Raw genomic sequence first — 13,090 nt, forward strand, 5'->3', positions numbered from 1 at the left:
TTTTTCAACAAATCCATGTTGGCTTCTGGTTCTAAGTTTGCTTGGTTCTAGATGTTTGCAGATCTGTTGCTTGGTTATCTTATTCAGGATCTTAATAATAACACAGAGTTGGAAGGGACCTTGGAGGTCTTCTAGTCCAACCCCCCTGCTTAAGCAGGGAACCCTACACTACTTCAGACAGATGATTATCCAACATCTGCTTAAAAACTTCCAATGTTGGGGCATTCACAACTTCTGGAGGCAAGCTGTTCCACTGTTCAACCATTCTGACTGTCAGGAAATTTCTCCTTAGTTCTAAGTTACTTCTCTTTTTGTTTATTTTCCTCCCATTGCTTTTTGTTCTACCCTCAGGTGCTTTGGAGAATAGGTTGACTCCTTCTTTGTGGCAACTCCTGAGATACTGGAACACTGTTATCATGTCTCCCCTGGTCCTTGTTTTCATTTAACTAGCCATGCCCAGTCCCTGCAACTGTTCTTCATATGTTTTAGACTCCAGTCCCCTAATCATCTTTGTTGCTCTTCTGTGTACTTTTTCTAGAGTCTCAGAATCCTTTTTGCATCTTGGTGACCAAACCTGAATGCAGTATTCAGGATTGGTTGCAGTGTGGCCTTATTAAGGCCTTATAAAATGATATTAACACTTCATGTGATCTTGATTGTATCTTTCTGTTTATGCACCCTAGAACTGTGTTGGCTTTTTTGACAGCTGCTGTACATTGCTGGCTCATATTTAATTGGTTGTCTTCTAGGACTCCAGGATCCCCGAGGACTCGGGGCGGCTCACAACATGTACAGAAAACAAGAATCAATAATAGCAATCCAATTAATACATTATAAAACAGTCTTTAAAATTCTAATTAAAAAAGAAGAACCATCAATATCATTCATTCGACAATCAGACTAAGGCATTTATTGGTCTGGGGGAAGATCTAAGGAACCCCAGGCCTGGCGGCAGAGATGAGTTCTTTTGGACGGTGAGGAGGATGGGGGCAGTGCGAATCTCTGGAGGGAGCTGATTCCAGAGCGCCAGGGCCCCCACAGAGAAGGCTCTTCTCCTAGGTCCCGCCAGATCAACTCTATGGGACCTCAACGGTTGCTGGGAATTGTGCGGCAGAAGGCGGTCTCGGAGATAGTCTAGTCCTATGCATGCAGGGTTTTATAGGTCATAACTAACACTTTGAATTGTGTCCGGAAACAGATTGGTAGCTAGTGCAGTCCGCGGAGTGATAGTGAGATGTGGGCCTTTCTTGGAAAGCCCAGACTGCTCGCACGGCTGCATTTTGGGCAAGTTGAAGTTTGCAAACACTCTTCAAAGGTAGCCCCATTTTGCACCCATCTTCTGCAGTGTTGGCTATTCATGCCAGTTTGGTGTCATAGAAACATAGAAGATTGACAGCAGAAAATACCTCATGGTCCATCTAGTCTGCCCTTATACTATTTATCTACGGAGAGGGGCGGCATAGAAATCTAATAAATAAATAAATAAATAAATATTTCCTGTATTTTATTTTAGGATGAATATATGTTTATCCCAGGCATGTTTAAATTCAGTTACTGTGGATTTACCAACCACGTCTGCTGGAAGTTTGTTTCTCATTTTAATACTTTCGTATTAAAAACACTTCCCTCCTGGACCTTATTTAACCTGTTAACATATTTAAATGTTTCTATCATGTCCCCCCTTTTCTTTCTGTCTTCCAGACTATACAGATTGAGTTCATTAAGTCTTTCCTGATAAGTTTTATGCTAAAGACCTTCCACCATTCTTGTAGCTCATCTTTGGACCCATTCAATTTTGTCAATGTCTTTTTGTAGATGAGTTCTCCAGAACTGAACACAGTATTCCAAATGTGGTCTCACCAGCGCTCTATATAGTGGAATCACAATCTCCCCCTTCCTGCTTGTTATACCTCTAGTTATGCAGCCAAGCATTCTACTTGCTTTTCCTACTGCCTGACCGCACTGTTCACCCATTTTGAGACTGTCAGAAATCACTACCCCTAAATCCTTCTCTTCTGAAATTTTTGCTAACACAGAACTGCCAATACAATACTCAGATTGAGGATTCCTTTTCCCCCAGTGCATTATTTTAGATTTGGAAACATTAAACTGCAGTTTCCATTGGTTTGACCATTTATCTAGTAAAGCTAAATCATTTGCCATATTACATACGCCTCCAGGAATATCAACCCTATTGCACACTTTAGAGTCATCGGCAAATAGGCAAACCTTCCCTACCAAACCTTCCCCTATGTCGCTCACAAACATATTAAAAAGAATAGGACCCAGAACAGACCCTTGTGGCACACCGCTTGTAACCTGTCACTGCTCAGAATACTCGCCATTGACAACAACTCTCTGATGTCTACGCTTCAGCCAGCTGCAAATCTACTGAACTATCCTGGGATTAAGTCCAATCTTCACTAATCAGCTCTTTATGTGAAACCCTATAGCATCCTAGCCAAATGGCAGTCCACTTTCCTCTTTAAAATGTCCAGAGTATTGGAGTTCACAACATCCACTGGTAGCTTGTTCCACTGGTTGATCGTTCTGACCGTCAGGAAGTTCTTCCTTATTTCCAGGTTGAATCTCTCCTTGGTCAACTTCCAGCCGTTGTTCCTCGTCCGGCCCTCCGGTGCCCTGGAGAATAAAGTGAAACCCTCCTCTCTGTGGCAACCCCTCGTATACCTGTAGACTGCTATCATGTCTGCTCTGGCCCTCCTTTTCTCTAGGCTATCCATGCCCAGTTCCTGCAGTCTCTCTTCGTAAGTCTTGGTTTCTAGACCCCTGATCATTTTGGTTGCTCTTTTCTGCACCTTCTCCAGAGTTTCAATGTCTTTTTTGAAGTGTGGTGACCAGAACTGAACACAGTACTCCAGGTGTGGTCTGACCAGGGCGTAATAGAGTGGTATTAAGTCTTTCCTGGTCTTGGAGTGTATTCCCCTGTTGATGCAGCTTGGGATTGTATTGGCTTTTTTGGCTGCTGCAGCACATTGTTGGCTCATGTTTAGTTGATTATCCACCTTGGCTATGAGTCCTTCTTTCCATTTATTGTATTTGGCTTTTTTTTCTTTTTACGTTGTCTATGAGGTCCTTGTTTAGCCATGCTGGTTTCATTTTAGTTTTTCTGCTTTTGTTTTTCATGGGGATTGAATTGTTTTGGGCCTCAATGATAGTGTTTTTTAGGGCTTCCCAGGCTTCCTGTGTGGATTTAGTCTTTTGAAGTTCCTTCCAGGGTTTATTTTTCAGGTTCGCTCTGAGCTTTTTAAAGTCCGCTTTTCTGAAGTCTGGGACTGTAATGGAGTTGGGTGTTGGTTATGACCTATAAAGCCCTACATTGCATCAGACCAGAATACCTTCGGGACCGCCTTCTGCCGCACAAATCCCAGCGACCAATTAGATCCCACAGAGTTGGCCTTCTCCGGGTTCCGTCGACCAAACAATGCCGTCTGGCGGGACCCAGGGGAAGAGCCTTCTCTGTGATCAACTCCCCCCAGAGATTAGGTCTGCCCCCACCATCCTTGCCCTTTGCAAACCTCTAAAAACCCACCTATGTCGCCAGGCTTGGGGAAACTGACATACCCCTAGCTGTTCCATTTCATGTTTGGTTTGTTTGGATTGTATCACTGTTTCATAATGGGCTTTTTATTATTGTTTTTCATATTAGATTTGTAATTCTGTATTATTTGTTGTGAGTCGCTCCGAGTCTTCGGAGAGGGGTGGCATACAAGTCTAACAAATTGTTATTATTAATTATTATTATTATTTTTCACATCATCTCTAACAACTTTATAAACAAAGTTCTACTTTTCTTTGTATCTTGCAGACAAAGAGGATGGCAATAAGAGCACTCTGGACAATTGTAAATAAGAACCAACATTGAAAAGGGAAGAAGATCAAGCGAAAAGTCAAAATATTTCCATTTCTTTCAGAAAACCATACAATTCTCCTCCTGCTCCTCCAGCAGCTGTTAGACAAGAGAGAAAATCAAGAAAGATTTCAAGCTCAAATAAGCATTATGAAGAACTGAAGGTTACATGAAAAGCCAAAGGAGATTATTTTTCAATCAGCAAAAAAGGGAAATATCTGGAAGTCAGTGGGGAGGAAAAGGCCAATAGTAAAGTCACATAGAGCAGACAGGTATGCAGCCCTCTCCCTGTGAGGAGTAAAACGGCTTGAATGAAAGCACCACTAAACAAGGCATTGTCCATATTTCTGGTGGCCTCAGCTGTGAAGAAGCGACATAAATTTGCCTATTGTCCAAGAAGAAGAGATTTCAAATCAGAGCTGTTTATGAAACGAGGAGCTAGACAGGAGAAAAGCCATACACACTATCTCAATGTAGCAAAAACTGCCTTGTGATTCATGGAAGCAATCACGCAAGAGGGAAGCCACAAAAGTGCTCCCAATGTGCTAAGTCCTTTAGTGAGCGTGGGAATATGTTGGTACACCAGAAGACGCACATGAGGGAGAAAACATATGACAGTGCAAATTGTGTAAATGTTTCATTAGAAATTCTTAGGCCAGGTCTGTGAGAAAAGTTTCAAAGAGAGAATTCCAGTCTGGTGAAGGAAGGAAGAGTCGCAAAGAAGAGAAAACATTTGAATGTGCTGACTGTAAAATATTCTGCCACAATTTCAGTCATGAAACATCAGAGTATTCAAAAAGGAGAGAAATTCTTTCAATGTTCTGACTGCGGGAAAGATTTTAGTCAGAGTTTCAAACTGGTGAGACACCAGAGAACTCACAGAGGAGAGAAACCCTTTGAATGTCCTAAATGTGGGAAACGTTTTAGTTATAATTCCAGGCTGGTGACACACCAGAGGACTCACACAGGAGAGAAACCCTTTGAATGTCCTGACTGTGGGAAAAGTTTTAGTGATAGTTCCAGCCTGCTGAAACACAAGAGGATTCACACAGGAGAGAAACCCTTTGAATGTCCTGACTGTGGGAAAAGTTTTAGTGATAGTTCCAGCCTGCTGAAACACAAGAGGACTCACACAGGAGAGAAACCCTTTGAATGTCCTGACTGTGGGAAATGTTTTAGTCATAATTCATACTTGCTTGAACACCAGAGGACTCACACAGGAGAGAAACCCTTTGAATGTCCTGTCTGTGGGAAAGGTTTTAGTCGTAGTTCCAGCCTGGTTGTACACCAGAGGACTCACACAGGAGAGAAACCCTTTGAATGTCCTGATTGTGGGAATTGTTATGGTCAGAATTCCGACCTGGTGAGACACCAGAGGACTCACACAGGAGAGAAACCGTTTGAATGTCCTGACTGTGGGAAATGTTTTAGTCATAATTCCAACCTGGTGCAACACAAAAGGTCTCACACAGGAGAAAAACCCTTTGAATGTCCTGACTGTGGGAAAAGTTTTAGTCATAATTCCATCCTGGTGCAACACAAGAGGACTCACACAGGAGAGAAACCCTTCGAATGTCCTGACTGTGGGAAATGTTTTAGTCACAATTCCAGCCTGGTGATACACCAGAGGACTCACACAGGAGAGAAACCCTTCGAATGTCCTGACTGTGGGAAATGTTTTAGTGACAATTGGAGCCTGGTGAAACACAAGAGGACTCACACAGGAGAGAAACCCTTTGAATGTCCTTACTGTGAGAAAGGTTTTAGTGAACGTTCCAGCCTGGTCAATCTCAAGAGGACTCACACAGGAGAGAAACCCTTTGAATGTCTTGAATGTGGGAAAAGCTTTAGTCAGAGTGCCAACCTGGTAAAACACCAGAGGACTCACACAGGAGAGAAACCCTTCGAATGTCCTGACTGTGGGAAATGTTTTAGTCACAATTCCAGCCTGGTGATACACCAGAGGACTCACACAGGAGAAAAACCCTTTGAATGTCCTGACTGTGGGAAAGGTTTTAGTGATAATTCCAGCCTGGTGAAACACAAGAGGACTCACACAGGAGAGAAACTCTTTGAATGTCCTGACTGTGGGAAAAGTTTTAGTGAGAATTCCAGCCTGGTGAAACACAAGAGGACTCACACAGGAGAGAAACCCTTTGAATGTCCTGACTGTGGGAAAGGTTTTAGTGATAATTCCAGCCTGGTGAAACACAAGAGGACACACAGGAGAGAAACCCTTTGAATGTCCTGACTGTGGGAAAGGTTTTACTGATAATTCCAGCCTGGTGAAACACAAGAGGACTCACACAGGAGAGAAACTCTTTGAATGTCCTGACTGTGGGAAAAGTTTTAGTGAGAATTCCAGCCTGGTGAAACACAAGAGGACTCACACAGGAGAGAAACCCTTTGAATGTCCTGAGTGTGGGAAAGGTTTTAGTGATAATTCCAGCCTGGTGAAACACAAGAGGACACACAGGAGAGAAACCCTTTGAATGTCCTGACTGTGGGAAAGGTTTTAGTGATAATTCCAGCCTGGTGAAACACAAGAGGACTTACACAGGAGAGAAACCCTTTGAATGTCCTGACTGTGGGAAAAGTTTTAGTGAGAATTCCAGCCTGGTGAAACACAAGAGGACTCACACAGGAGAGAAACCCTTTGAATGTTCTGACTGTGGGAAAAGTTTTGGTGAGAATTCCAGCCTGGTGAAACACAAGAGGACTCACACAGGAGAGAAACCCTTTGAATGTCCTGACTGTGGGAAAGGTTTTAGTGAGAATTCCAGCCTGGTGAAACACAAGAGGACTCACACAGGAGAGAAACCCTTTGAATGTCCTGACTATGAGAAAAGTTTTAGTCAGAATTCCAGCCTGGTGCAACACCAGAGGACTCACACAGGAGAGAAACCCTTTAAATGTCTTGAGTGTGAGAAAGGTTTTAGTAATAGTTCCAACCTGGGACAACACAAGAGGACTCACACAGGAGAGAAACTCTTTGCATGTCGCGTGGGAAAGGTTTTAGTGATAGTTCCTGCCATTTGAAATATCAAAGGACTCACACAAGACAGAAACCCTTAAATATCCTCTATTGTGGGAAAGGTTTTAGTCATAATTCCAGCCTGTTGAGACTCTAGTGGTGTCACATAGGAGGGAAACCCTTAGAAAGACCTGACTGTGAGAATGTGGAAGGTGGGCTATGCTTTGATATCTGTATTTTCATTTTATACTGCAATTCTTGCCAGGATTATGCTCTTTTTGATATATGACCTTTGTCCTACATATATCTGCTATAAACTTGACATTTTCTAAGTGCCGACAACAGGGCAAAACTTTTTGCCTTCACACTTGTGTTTCCTCTATGCTAACCACGAAATGTACTCAGGAAGGGAACATGGCTTTGATAGGGCAGAGATAGATCTGACACCTGCTCTCAAGGCACATAGCTTCTGCAGGAACCCACATACTAACCGCAGGTTCCTTCTTGTTGTACATTCTGCACCTTCTACAATCTACATAGTAAAACTCTTTCTTTACTTTCTGTATAAGGAAACGTTGACAACTAGTATCTGATTGGCTGATACTGTGTGTTTTTTGTACTCCTTTGGAAATGTATAAAGAGCCCTGAAAAGCAATCCACGTTGTTCAGACATTGCTTTTGTATCTTCTGAACCTGACGCATGCACCAAATAAACCTGGCAATCTCAATCTTCTCGTGGTCTCTGCTCCCTTATCGGCAACAAGTCGTTCTTGTTCTGCTACATTTTCTGGCGACCACGAAGGGACCAGACGGGACTTTGGAGCCCTCTGGACGCCCACCTCAGTGGCGTCTGCCCCAGGTGTGAAAGAGGAACAGTCCAGGCGCCATTGGAAATCTTTCTCCGAGGACCTTCCTGTTGACACCGGGGCAGCCGCGCTGACAGTTTGCGATCCAAGAACCACTCCTGAGAGGAAACGAGAGACCAGGACATCTGTTCGCCGGCCTGGAAGAGTAACCGAGTCGCCAAGATAAAAGGCAAGTCCTCAGGCAAGTCCTCAGTTATAGGCACTTTTTAGAGACTGGTAGGGGTCTATCTCTCCCTATGTAGAGGGACAGAGGCGAGGACTGATCACCCTCGTTTTGGCTCGTTCTTCATTAAGTGGCTCATAAGGTGGGAGGCCCGTGCTTTTGAGAGAAAAAGCTGTGTGTGTGATTGCCTACCGCGGTTCCCACAGGCGGCTGTGAGCTCCAGGACCTTGGGCCGGTAGAGATTGTGTGCAGTGAATAAAAATCATTTTGTGTCTCAAGGGAAGGACCCCTTACCTCCCTTGTATACTCCCTCCCCTTTTCTGTCTGGTGCCCCAGGTGGAAGATGGGAGGTAAACCAAGTGTGCCCAAGACCCCCCTTGAGTGTGTAATGAAACATTTCAACCAGGTTTATAATAATCAAACACAAGAGTATGGTATAAAATGACCTTTGTACATCAGAATGGCCCTCTTTTAACTTAGGATGGCCCGATATAGGAACCTTCAATATTCCCACTATATTGTTCATAGACTTGTATTTGATCCTGCCTTGGGTCATCCTGACCAAGAGCCATACATTGATGTTTGGTTGAAACTAGCTCGAAATCCACCCCCATGGGTCACCAAATGTAGGACCAAACAATGTAAAGTCCTGGCCGTGGTCCCCATTCCTTCAGGGGCCACGCTCAGGAGAAGGACCCCTAGGAGAGGGGGAGGTAAATCATCCCCTCCCTGGCGGCCCAGAGAAGTACACATTGTTCCATCTCCCACGCCAAAAGGGTCAGAGGACCCAGCCAACCCCCTGTATTGTCCAGTTGCCCGGAGGAGGTGTCCCAGCCCCCGCCATATGTCCTTTTGCCCTATGGCCAGACACAATCATCCCTACAGGACTCCTCCACCGCAGGGACTGGGGGGGGGGTCCTTCTTGAAACCCGCCTCCGCTTGAGGGAACCACCGCTCCCCTACCCGCAGCTTTGGGTGGGGGACTAGGATCCCCTGTTCTCCAAATAGACCCTAATGAAGCCACCGCTGACAGGTTTGCCCGTTATCACACCCTCCTCCAGCAATTTGCCCGGACTACCCTCAGACCCCCTGACTGTTCTGAGGTTGGACTACCCCCTTGTTGGCATGATGGTCGCAAATTCTATCAGTGTAAGACCGGGAGTACTATTAGATGTCATCTCACTCAATCTCCCTGTAAATTTTACCTTTGATGCCTGCTATTATATTAACCGTAATGCCCTCCCCAAGGCGGGTGTGGCAGCCTGAGTTGGGAACGCTCTTATTCCTTCCAGCATGGATATGTTTGCCATGGTTCCCAATGGGGTGACCGCCGTGTCATTAACCACAACTACTGCCCCTATTGGTCTTGCGTTACATTTGCTACATGGACCCCTGGCACTACGGGTGGGATGAAGTTCTCCCTAACTCGTGGGGAGGTTTTCCCAAACTACAAAAGTGGCCAGTGTAACCCTGTCACTCTCTCTTTCACTCCGGTTGTGGTCCCACAAGCTCCTATACTTTTTGGAATGCAAATAGATGGCCAGGGATATGACCCCTCTCTGATTCTGTCCTTGGAAATCACGGGCCAGATCTGGACAGTAGTACGGAAAAAGAGCCTCTTTTGGTCCTACTATCAGGAAATGGATAAACTGAATACATGGGCAGTCCCTTCTGCTGTTACCAATACTTTTGTACAACTTGCACAAGATGTAGCGCGCACCCTTCAGGTTAAGAACTGTTTTGTCTGTGGGGGAACTACCGTGGGTGAGAAATGGCCTTGGGAAGCACTTGAGTTGAATTACACCGTTGTCCATGACATGGAGGTGGCCGGTAAATCTGACAGCCACTGCAGGGAAGGAGGGGAACTGGGCTCTGTCTTCTAACTTGGTGGGCAATGTCTGTTATACCCGTAACCACACTGCTGGCTGTGCCCACGTTGGAAACCTGTGTTGCCTGTCCACGTGGAACAATGCAGCCTGGTGTTCTGGCAAGGGTCTGCAGCCAACCCCCATGGCCCGGGCATTGCAAAACGTTAGCCTCCTGAACCCATATATTTTGGACCCCCAAAACACCAAATTGCTTTGGCTTGCTCCAGATGGCATGTACTGGATTTGTGGAAAATATGCTTATGCCCAACTGCCTCTCAACTGGTGTGGCTCTTGTGTCCTGGGTGTCATTCGCCCTGGTTTATTCTTGCTCCCCCTGAAACAAAGGCAGGTTCTTGGGGTGCCTGTATATGATGAAATTGCCAATGTCCGCTTTAAAAGATCCCTCATTAGTGACCTTAAGATCGGGAACTGGAAGGATGATGAATGGCCCCCCGAGCGTATCATAAAGGTTTATGGTCCGGCCACCTGGGCCGAGGATGGTACCTTTGGTTACCACAACCCCATTTATATGCTTAACTATCTCATCCGCCTTCAGGCAGTGGTGGAAATTGTCACCAACGAGATGGTCTGTGGTCTTGCCCACTTGGCCTCGGAGAGTGTTAGGTCATGCACGTATATCATGCAAAACAGGCTGGCTTTGGACTATCTTTTGGCCAAGGAAGGGTGTGTGTGTGGAAAGTTTAATTTGTCTAATTGCTGCATCAAGATTGATAATAGTGGGGAGGTCATTAAGGAAATCGCCGATCGCATGGTCAAGATTGCACATGTTCCAGTGCAGACTTGGAAATGTTTGGACCTCTTCCATGCCCTTGCCGTCTTCCTTCTTTTCCCGGTATCGAATATATTGTGGCTTGTGTTGTTTTTCTGGTGGCTGGCTGTGTTATTGTCCCCTGTGTGCTTCCTCTTTTTATGAAACTTTTTCATAGCACTGTTTCGCTGGTGGTGGACAAAAAGTCCTCCGAGAAGATTTTGGCTCTGTGGCACCTGCAACTGCTTAACAACCGCAGGGGCGGAAATGTGGAAGGGGAACCTGTCACTCAGGACCCCGATAGTGAGGAGCCAATATACGAAGTACTCCTGCCACTTCAGCCCCAGCCCCTCCAACACCTTCAACGCCCTTCCAGTAACATGGTTGAAACCCCATCCGAATAAACTTTATTTCGGTTGCAGTTCCAAGAGGGGGGAAATGTGGAAGCTGGGCTATGCCTTGATATCTGTATTTTCATTTTATACTGTAATTCTTGCCAGGATTATGCTCTTTTTGATATATGACCTTTGTCCTACATATATCTGCTATAAACTTGACATTTTCTAAGTGCCAACAACAGTGTTCCCTCTAATTTTTTTTTTTGGGGGGGGGGGGCGAAAAGTATAGTGTCTGAGCGGCAGTCCCTTTGGGACTGGGCGGCACAGAAATAATAAATGAATAAACAAATAAATAACCCACCCTGTTTTGCCTCAGAGAATTTCAAAATAAAATACTGTACTGTGTGTCTATAACAGTGAGCTCATAATAGGGCAACTCTATCAATATCAAAATGCCACTTAAATAGTTGAGCTAGTTTCAAACTAGATTTTGATTTTCTTTCTCTCTTCCTTACTCCCATTCTTTTTCTTTCTCTTTTCCTTCCTCTCTTTTTTCTATCTGTTTCTCTCTCTTCCTCTCTCTCTCTCTCCTTCCTTCTCACCCTTTCCCTCTTGGCTTCTGGGCAGGTTTGAAAAACTCTGAGTTGATGATGATTTTTAAGTGAGCAATTGCTCACTGCTCAGCTTAGTTTAAGTTTAAGTTTAATCAGATTTGTATGCCGCCCCTCTCCGCGGACTCGGGGCGGCTCACAGCAATAGCAATACAATGTAAGACAAATCCAATATTTAAATTAATTTAAAAAACACCACAAGTTAAAAACCAATCATACACACTAGCGTACCATGCATAAATTTTAAAGCCTAGGGGGAAAGAACATGTCAATTCCCCCATGCCTGACGACAGAGGTGGGTTTTAAGGAGCTTACGAAAGGCTAGGAGGGTGGGGGCAACTCTGATATCTGGGGGGAGTTGGTTCCAAAGGGTCGGGGCCGCCACAGAGAAGGCTCTTCCCCTGGGTCCTATGGCCGACAACAGGGCAAAACTTTTTTGCCTTCACACTTGTGTTTCCTCTATGCTAACCACGAAATGTACTCAGGAAGGGAACATGGCTTTGATAGGGCAGAGATAGATCTGACACCTCCTCTCAAGGCACATAGCTTCTGCAGGAACCCACATACTAACTGCAAGTTCCTTCTTGTTGTACATTCTGCACCATCTACATAGTAAAACTCTTTCTTTACTTTCTGTATAAGGAAACTTTGACAACTAGTATCTGATTGGCTGATACTGTGTGTTTTTTGTACTCCTTTGGAAATGTATAAAGAGCCCTGAAAAGCAATCCACATTGTTCAGACATTGCTTTTATATCTTCTGAACCTGATGCATGCACCGAATAAACCTGGCAATCTCAATCTTCTCGTGGTCTCTGCTCTCTTATTGGCAACAAGTCGTTCTTGTTCTGCTACAAGAAGAGTTTTAGTGGTAATTCTAACCTGGTGCAAAAGCAGAGGGCTCACACGGGAGAGAAACCCTTTGAATGTCCTGACTGTGGGAAATGTTTTAGGGATAATTCCAACCTGGTGAGACACCAGAAGTCTAATACAGGAGATAAACTCTTTGAATGTCTTGATTGTTGGATTGTCGCATCCCTTGTATCCTGGACATAAACGGTTTCAACTCCTAACCTCAAAATGTAAAACAAATAATTCCCTCAACACTATCAAAGTATTTACTAACTCTGCACTACTATTACTACTAGTTTTTTCTCATCATTCCTATCACCCGTTTCCTCCCACCAGTGATTGTATGACTAACTTGTTGCTTCTATCCTTAAGGTTTTTATTAATATTGATTGTTTCCTCATTGCTTATTTGATCCCTATAATCATTGTGTTGTACCTCATGATTCTTGATATATACACACACACACAAAAAACCTTTCCTAATACATTATATAATCTATAGAATAAAATTCTATATATTTAAACCAAAAAACAATAACTACAATTTGTGTTGAATCGCTAGTGCTCCCGCCATTTCTTATCCTCGCCATCTGGTTTCCAATATTTTAAATTCAATTCTCTTTTTTTAGTTTTTACAATATTAGCTAATTAAAATACATATCTCTTAATTTTCTATTCTATCATAAAACTTCCCCCAAATCTTATAATAATCAGAATCTTGTTTATCTTTAAATTTCAAGTCAGTCTATTCATCTCTGCACAGTCCATGGTTTTACTCAAAA

At 44.1% G+C, this 13,090-nt stretch overlaps 1 pseudogene; it reads left to right on the top strand.

The window, feature by feature from the left end:
- The window catches only part of LOC139155754 (zinc finger protein 850-like), a 33,293-nt pseudogene that overhangs the window by 7,471 nt on the left and 12,732 nt on the right, over window positions 1-13,090 (top strand).

This window comes from Erythrolamprus reginae, unplaced genomic scaffold (genome assembly GCF_031021105.1).
Source record: "Erythrolamprus reginae isolate rEryReg1 unplaced genomic scaffold, rEryReg1.hap1 H_51, whole genome shotgun sequence".
Lineage (NCBI taxonomy): Eukaryota > Metazoa > Chordata > Lepidosauria > Squamata > Dipsadidae > Erythrolamprus > Erythrolamprus reginae.